This window comes from Homalodisca vitripennis, chromosome 7 (assembly GCF_021130785.1).
Source record: "Homalodisca vitripennis isolate AUS2020 chromosome 7, UT_GWSS_2.1, whole genome shotgun sequence".
NCBI classification, from domain to species: domain Eukaryota; kingdom Metazoa; phylum Arthropoda; class Insecta; order Hemiptera; family Cicadellidae; genus Homalodisca; species Homalodisca vitripennis.
In genome coordinates, this window is record NC_060213.1 from 35,959,171 (window position 1) to 35,969,015 (window position 9,845).

The following is a 9,845-nucleotide window of genomic DNA, read 5'->3' on the forward strand; positions in this document are numbered from 1 at the left end:
AGTGCATACATTAAAGATTATCTTACACTTATGAAGCAGATAGGTAAAGATTAAAGTATTTTCAGAACGTCATTACATAAAGATTTTTATACAAAATTTTGGACAACGAATTTCTTACAGTTAAGTAAATTATTGAAAATATATTCAAGGGGAACTACATTTGGTTTTTATTATAAAAGATCCAATTAATTATTGACTAAGCTTTAATAAATCCTAATAATTAATTGCGGAGCTGCAAAAATTTCGTTTCTGACGATTACTTGAAATCAAACCTAAATTATAGATATTGTGCACGAAAGTTCACTTCTTTACAAATTGTACTGATTTCTATGTTGGTGAATGTTTGTGCAACCAAGCAATTGTTTTTTTACTAATAACTTAATCCGACCGAATGACGAGGTCTTATTTCACATCAAAAAACGATTCTTATACTCGTGTTGATTAAGAATAAATATTTAATAACTATATGTGAATGTGTAAATAGACCAGATATGTGACACTTAACAGGTGTTATTATAGGTATGTTAAGTTGATTACACAGCGTCTTCTTTTCTTAGTTAATATTGAACAGCTATATTGTGATAATACGATATAAAAAAATATCGTTAAGGTCTTTCACTTTTATTAGAAACAGGCCCATCAGTATAAAAAAACAGAGATGTTTTTCGAGGCGAGTGGGGAGATTAATATAGAAGACGTTGTTGACGTCAATTTGGCCGACTAAACTACCTGCGATCTATAAAAGCACAGAACTCCGGTCCATTTTATTGGAATACTTTAACTGATTTATATCTTCTGAATATTCATTTGGAATATTAGTAGTACATTTACTCTTTTAGCAATATTGTAATTGGCCTAACCAAAATATTACTTTAAAATATCAGTTAGTATAAAACGTAGTATGAAGAATAATTTATAGTGGAAATATAAAGATTTTACTATAAATATGAACAGAATTATCAAATAAAGGACAGGGTATTATAAATATTTTACTAAGGATACGGAGTACACTATAAGAACTAGAATGAAAGGAGTACGATAGATCTGACCCTTTTCCAGAGTTATTTCATGGATTAATGTAAAGAACGAATCCAATATTCGATATTTATATGCAAGGGTAGAGGTGGCTTTTCTCTAACTCTAAGCACTTTTTATACCTTAAGTAAATAGGCTGAAGTTTATTTTAATCTTTCAGTAAATTACATGGCTTTTTAAAGAGTATTGTACATTATATAGATGTAACATAGTTTGTATCAAGAAATAAAAATATACAAGGACTAAGAATTGCCTTTTTATTCTAATTTAAGTAAGAATAAATGCAATTGATAATACAAATTTAAGTACTATTAAAAATATATAACAAATTTAAAATATGTTAAAATTCCAATTATATAACTATTAATGTGATAAGCTCTAATCACTCCTTAGCTTATTAGATGTTTGTACATTTACAATTGTTATATTTTACAATTATTAAGTTAAATTAGAACACCTCATTTTGAGGATCGATATGCAATATGTCCTTTAAGAGTCAAGGACATATTAAAAGGTGAATTTCGTTTTGAAGAAAAAAAAAACATCAAACTTATTAAACAAAACGTACATACTAGATAAGGAGAAATATTTAAGAAAAATAAAACTTCCTTTGGAAACGTGGCACGTAATTAGAAACAAAAAGTTGCAAAATAGGATGGTTGTGGGAAGAAAAAGGGTAGTTAGCAAAAACGTACGGTTTTGTCCTTGAAAGCAGCCATATTTTCACTTGAATTTAATTGCCTAGATTTAATTTATATTACAATGAGTATATTTCCTAGTTAATGATTTTTTTTTTGACGTGACAACGTCTTAAATTAGGTTGCGGCTCGGAGTCACTCATGAAAAAGTGTAACGCCCGGTAACGTTACGATGCCCGTCCAGTGGGTCCGCCGCACGGGATCCGCACGGGATAAAGCAGATAACTGTGGGTCCGCCGCACGGGATAAAGCAGATAACTATGTTTATTCGTGAAAATGTGGAGTGCTTAGATTCGTCATTTACAACAACTACAACAATAAAGGTAAATAATTGTATACTGATATTTCATTATCGTAAACTATGATTGATTGATTAATTGTTAGATTGACACAAAAGTTGAGAAACTGAGTTTATAGGTTATGTCATAGCCTACTATTGACAAATGTTGATAGTGTTAAGTAAATTATTAGTTTAAATCACTCTGCAATCAATCGTAATTCAGTCGATTGAGAAGAAACAGCGCGTATTGCTAGTCAAACATTTAAAATAACAAATTATAACCTCTAACCTGTCATAACAGTGCGACCAAACAAACGAACTAAACCGACCAATCACCACGCGCGGAGTTAGAATTTAACTGTGTTTAGCAAGAATTTCAAATTCCAATTTTAGTAAATGTTTTATTCAACTTTACCATTTACAATAACAAATTTTAATTAATTTCAAATTATGTACAATGTTTTAGTAAACAAAATATATTTCTATAGTTAAAATTTGTGCAATTCTTATTTTCATTCAATTCCTTGTTCCTATTGTGCAATTTAATAATATTCATATCAATAAATATTCTACCGAGAAAAAGACGTTGTCACGTAAAATCTTCGCCCGTAAAACTGACTTTACAGGCTTCCATAATTTTTTTTTATATTAAAAGTCGAATTTGAGGTAATTTCAACTCAACGTTTACATAGCGGGTAATCAGTTGATTTTACGTATAGGTCTTGAGTATTTAAACGCGATATTTCATTTAAGGGGAGGCGGTACCCCTATCTTTGTAATGTTAACATAGGTACCATTATCTCAGAAACTAATGGACCAATCAACCTAAATTTTTTTATACAACATATATAGGTATTTAAGCAACTACTGAGTTTTTTTGGTGCTTGTATCTTAAAAAATAAATTTTTTTATGATTTTTTTTTCAAACCCATATTGAAATATCAAACTTGGAATTTAGAATATTTTTTTTAGGTACCTAATTATAATAGGAGGGCATCTCAAAAAAACTCAGTAGGTGCCAAAATACCTATATAAATGTGTGTAAAAGTTTCAAGTTGATTGTCCAAGTAGTTTCTGAGAAACGTGTACCTTTGTGTGCAAAAAAACTGTAAAAAAGTAAATTTGCGGGAAATCGCAAAAAACGAAATATAATGACCTATTTAGCTATGTTATATAATATTTTTACCTATATATGATATGTAATTGGTTTTTATAATTAAATGTGATCTTTATATTAATAGAATAGGCTATATATAGCTTTTAATATTTAGAATTAATCTATATTGGAAAATTTGTATATCAAAAGTAACGCGATGCGGGTTAGGCCTATAGTCATAACGGAGTGAAAGATAATACAAAAAAAATTAATTAGGCTATATTATTTCAAACATTTTTTGAGTTTAGAATACATTTATAAGAGAAATAACAGAGAAAATTATGAAATAGAACTTATATACCCAGCCACAAATAGAGTAAACAATAACAAAATTATAGAAAAAAACATGCAATTTATTTACCGTAGCATTAGTGCATTCCTGGATCATATGCAGGCTCCTCTTCAAAATCCTCCTCAATCCTTCTTTTTAAATTCCTGGTTTGTCTCCTTGCTTGTCTTTGAAAGTCACTTATCGCACAATTTGCTCGTCGCACTCGCTCGTAGTCAAAACTTTTTCATTGCGTCAATTGTCCTCTTGCAAGGTTCAATGCCTACTGCTCTCTAAGCATTTTGCATTTGCTATGTTGCCATCATTAAAAGTAGAAATAGCATCATAAGCACCAAACTCAAGTGTGTTCAATGTCACAAAATCTTTTTTTTGGCACTCTAGACCAGATGACATTATTGATGCTTTCATTGACATTCTGCGTCTTACCGTGTAAACATTTTCGAAGAAGGTCAGGATTTGCTAAAGCCTGAAAGATTGGTTTCAAGGCTAACATTATAGCTGAAGGAATGCTGTTCTTATGAGAATATGGCTCTTTAGTGTGCTTTGCCTTGTTGTATTTACACCATGTATTTTCTCCTGACGGGGCAAAGGCCATGCTGAGGATTGTCGTCCGTCGAAAGTTTATGAAAATATATGGCCCAAACCGCTGCCTTCATGTTCTGTAGGTTATCAGTATTTTTCCTAATAGCATTTCCATAATAGGTTTGCAATTGATCAATTATGCCATCTGTTAGTCTATTCTTTCCACCTAGTTTGCCGCCATCAGAAAGTGTTACGCCTTTTTGAGTCTCTTTTTTAGTTTCCTTAGCCTAGACCCCATTCTCTTTTGAATATGGCCTATACACTCCAGTTTCTGTATTTCCACTTCACCATAAGGTTTACTGTCTGCAATAGTTTTGAAACTATTTTGTATCTCCATCACCTAAATACTCTAAGTACCTAACATTATACTTATTTACTGATCGGTGAAAAATAGCTAAGGCTCCAGCTGACTCCATACCTACCTCCGCTCGAGCCTTGATAATTTGCCGAACAAATAGCCTCATGTTGTTGTTTGTCCAAACAATTACAAAATTTAGATAACACTTCTATGTCCATAACTTTTCCTGTGTCAACACTTGTACAAGTAACAATTCCGTTTAGAGAGCTAAAGCCACGCCGTTTGCCAAGTGCCATCAATACCTACTTTTAAGTCGCGTTTCGTTCTTACCTAAGGTTTTATTTTCCTCAACAGCCTCATCCACAGCAGTTTTCATGGATTCATCCATTACCTGTTTAGCCTTGTCTTTTAAAAAATTTATTATATCGAAACGGTTTTGTTGGAGTTGCGGAAGATTCATTACTCCACATAACATTTTTGCCTGCAGCCATACCTTTCCCGATAGACCTCAGTCCATACACTAGTCTAATATTTACATCAAATAGAGTCTTTTTTTTTCTAAATTAATATTCCTAGAACTATTAAAATTATGTACATATTTACAATGGCAAACAATAAATCTCCATCTCAAAAGCCAGGCCAAAATGTTGAGCAGCACGCACTTGTAAACCACTTTTCTTGCAATTTTTTACAAAGTGATGAACTAAAAAGTTGATCTGATAAAATTTGCATGTTAATAATTTCATTGTCATAGTTTTTCATCACAATTAAACATCTCATACTTATCTATGTTTTATTTTCTTTGAAGAGCTTGACTGAGATTGTGTTGACATTTCAGGCCTAGGGGTAGACTCATCTTTTGACATCTCATTAGGGTTAGGACTGGCTGGTTTTCTTTTCCTACCACCCAACTCCTTTACGGGGTTTAGCATAACTACTTTTAACACGAGGCATATTTATACATAAACAATCTTGTTAGAATAATAAATATAAAAATTACTAACTAACACTCACTATATCACTTCACAAAGCACCAAAAACACTAAGCAAAACAATAAACAAACAGTATAAAGTCAGAAGCAGAACTCAAAAGCTGATGAAATAGAAGTTAGTTCAGGCCCTGCCAACACAACAAAAGCAAATTATAGCACACAAAAATAAAAGGTCATATGTATAATAGTACATGTGTGAATAAACGCAAGCGCTGTCACAAATTTCTTCCTGAAACATGATGTAAGCATATTTTTAAAACTTTTTTTCTGTAGGTTTACAATTTTCAATATACATGTATTATATATCATTGTGTGCAGAAAAAGCCGCTTAACATTTTAAAAAAATAAAAAAAAAAAAATGTGAAAAAAATATTTTTCTGGGGTACCGCCTCCCCTTAAACACTTGGAATGAATGTATATATACACTGTATGAATGCGGCGCCGAATTAAACGAACACTAGACTTCACAGATCTACGATTATCTTGCTTTAAAAACTCTCACGCAAAGAACAACTAAATTCAAACCTTGCAGTAGCTAAAAGAGATCATACTGACACACACCGGTTGATGGTATTTCGGGAAATTCCTGCTGAGTCGATAAAAAAATAGTGAACGCACTAAGAAAATTGCATTGCCGTGCCATCTGTCTATATTTTGTTGCAGCTTTAGTATTACGCGCGCTATATGGTTATTGTATTTTTTTATTTGAATGAGGGTAGTACTGAAAAGAAATTTATATTTGACTATTTAAAATGTATATATGTATTTTAGAGTAATCTGGTTTGCGAAAACAATGAACGGGGGAAAATTTGTACCATTATATTATATACATTATAATTATAATTATATATATATATATATATATATATATATATATATATATACATTTATTAATACGCGTTCCAATTAGGTTAATAATACGCCAAAAATTTAGTTCCTAAAACATTGGATGTTACTTATATTAACCAGTACCGAGTAACAGGGTTGCGAATATATAAATATCTTGTCCGCCTAGTCAACCGAGTCTCTGATACAACTTCGAGTCTTTTATACCAATCTATTTTCTGTATCTGATTTTGATTTAGTTTTTTAGACTTTTGTTTACTAATTCTCACTTTTTCCGACTACAGCTGCAATGTCGAGCCCAGATGCTGACGCCCGCGCTCGTGAGTCGACATCCACGAGAGGGGAAGTCAATTTTAAAGTATAAAATAATTATTTATTTCGTATGCTGAATTCCCATAGAACATTGGAGCTAATAAGCCCAATTCCATAATATAATTTAAATCTTTATCACTCTATTTGGCAGCAACGTCGTAGTACATTATTTTATTTTTAACTTCTAGACGTTGTGCTTTTATGTTTATTTGCCACAGTTAAACATACAAGTAAAGTTTGCGAATCGAGCGGTATACAACCCCATGTGCTTCGTCCATTCGGTACAAATTTCTGGATCCAACTACGTTTGATTATATCAATATTGGACCCGAACTTTACTAAGTCAATAAAAAGAGATGTTAAATTCGGAATGCGATAACTAATTTCCACTTCATTTTAACGCAATATAATATTTTATTACTTGTTGGGATGCATTCTCTCAAGAAATAAATCGACAATCAGATAAATACTAAATTTATTAGTGGTTAAAGTGGAAGAGTATTAAAATTGAAAAAAAATATCATAGGATACATTTTTGTAAGCAATAATTTTCATTAGAAAGGCAGTTTAAAACCTTAAAATATAGTGTTTCGTTCACGTTAAGCTTCAAAATAGATATAAACGTTTAATTTCTGAAAATTCGAAATGAATGGATATTTTGAGAACTATTCGTCATGGAATTCTCAAAGGACTTTTTAGTAAAAATTAAAGAAAATAATATTGGGGTAGTCGTGGAAACAGTGTAACATATATATATATATATATATATATATATATATATATATATATATATATATATATATATATATATAACGCCATTCTCAAATAGAGGAAATACAACTAAATATTAACATAACTTTAGTATTAAAAAATAAATTCTTAATAAAGTTAGATTTATAGAGATAGTTACAGAAATGCATATATTGAAGATATTGAAGGCGGAAATAAGATAACTGGTTTAGTCAACCAAGGTAAGTTCACACTTCAGAAGACATTAACAATTGCGGCTTAACGATTTCTCAAAATTTTCGCTTATTATAATTTTAATAAAACGATGCTGTGACGTTCAAGATATTATAAAATTACTGACAAAAAGCAATTTATAACCAGTATTCGTTATTAATAAACAACACAATAAAGTTGTCTTTAGCATTTCAAAGAGATATGCATATTATGTCCACTATAAATATGTGTACAAATCCTAACTTTAACTTACAAATCTTGATGTACAATACTAGAATGTGTATACATAACAACATATACGGTAAACGAGGTATGCACGAAACTTACACTAAGGAAATTTGTGTAAATGCTGTTTTACAATAAGTATATGTCTTTATACGTTGAAATATGCAAACCAATTGTGTATAGATATAGGTTTATGTAATCAATGAGCGAATGTGTAAATACTTTGACAGATTCACAAAACAGTTAAAATATTAAAATTAAAAAATAAAGAATTTTACTTCAATCTATGAAAATATAAGTACAAACACGTAAACTACGTAAATGTGTGCATATCATTGTGCATATCATTACGTACTCAATACATAATGTATTTAAATTAAAATATAGTATAAGAATGTGTAAATACGTTTACATACAAACAATAGATATCTGTAAATGTCGAATCATGTATGAAAATTCTATATAGGTTTACCGTTAGAAGGTAACATAATAAACATAGAATAATTAAAACTCTAGAACTCTGAGGTAGAAATACCCCAAACTAAGTATCATGTAAAAAGCTTTACTAAGTCTAAAGACACAATTGCAATTTACTACCTCATTTAACTCTCGAGATTTTCACAGTCAGTTAGATAAACAGGCATCATACACAATAGCAATATTTACATCTCCCCTCCACCAGATACAAAATTAAAACTGTATAAGCTCACAGAGTGATACATTTTCAACGAATTAACTTACGTCTCATGTCTGTACGTGCACTAACATAGAATGCAATCCTGTTTTTTCACGAGGTTTAACAAAACATTTTAACTGTAAAGATGAATTGTTTCTCGAACGACATTTTAACGTGATACTAACTTTTTCTGACTAAACAGGGTCTCATATAACTCATATAACACATTAAGTAATACAGGTTTACACAAATTACAAATAACGTTGTATGAGTTAGTATAGTTAGGCAGATGTCGGTATGAAACGGATCGTCGTTATGTGACACTTTTAATGTAAAAAATAAACATTAAAATTGATTTTGCTTTTTGATAGACATAAATATAAAACCATCGTATTAAGAGAACTTAGCTAGTAAAGGAAAGAAAAAGTACAAGCCAGAAGGAATTACAGAAATAATGAAGTCGAAGAAACTAGGGATCATTTTTCATCCAAAAATACTCCTTTTTAGGCCACCTAAACCTTAATATTCACATATTACATAAATGTCTATACATACATATATATATATATATATATATATATATATATATATATATATATATATATTTATTTGCTTATACTAAAACCAACCTCCGTTTTATAAATTACTAGATAGTTTTTCGTCGAACCGCACTACTAATTACTTTATAAACTTTCCCAATTTGAATGTTAATCGTTAATGTTAATATTTTACACTTTGTTAGAAACATACGATATAAAACGGAGCATAATCATAGATACGTTAAATGAAAATAATGTACAATCACTAAATAATGATAGATATTATATTTAATTGTATTAAAACCACAAAAGAAAACAACCTAACTAATATCGTATTATGTATTTATCTAGCATGATTGTTAGGTAGATTTCACAGAAGTTACATTTTAATCACCCTCATGGTAGATTCTACTCTTACACATGGACTATTTCTATATAGCAAATTTTAAAGAAGATAATTAATAAATTCAATATTTTAAATTAGTAAACAACATTCATTTTAACACCCATTCCAAGTTGTCAATGACTTGTGCTTTTCATTTCGTAGTTCTAGGTACAACGTTTGTATTATTTTCAGAATGATTTGTTTTAATAAGAGCTTTTTTAATTAAAAATCTTTAACTTTAACTTATAATGAAGATATTAATAACTCTGCACTAAAAAGTAAATATAAATAAGCATTGATGATTTGTCTATGCACTTACTTATTCATTAACACAGCGAAATCCTCTGGAGTGACAGATACCATAGTAGAACCCTTCGTTCTTTTTTATAATTGAGAAGATTTATCCTTGTTAGTTAATTTTCTATATCCTATCTGGACAGACGGGCTGAAATTTACCTAACGCAATCTAAATATGACCAGTGAAAATCTTTTTACTAAACATTTTTGCAAACGATCTTTACATATTATACTGGAAAATGGTATAAGTGTTGGGATAGTGTATCAATATG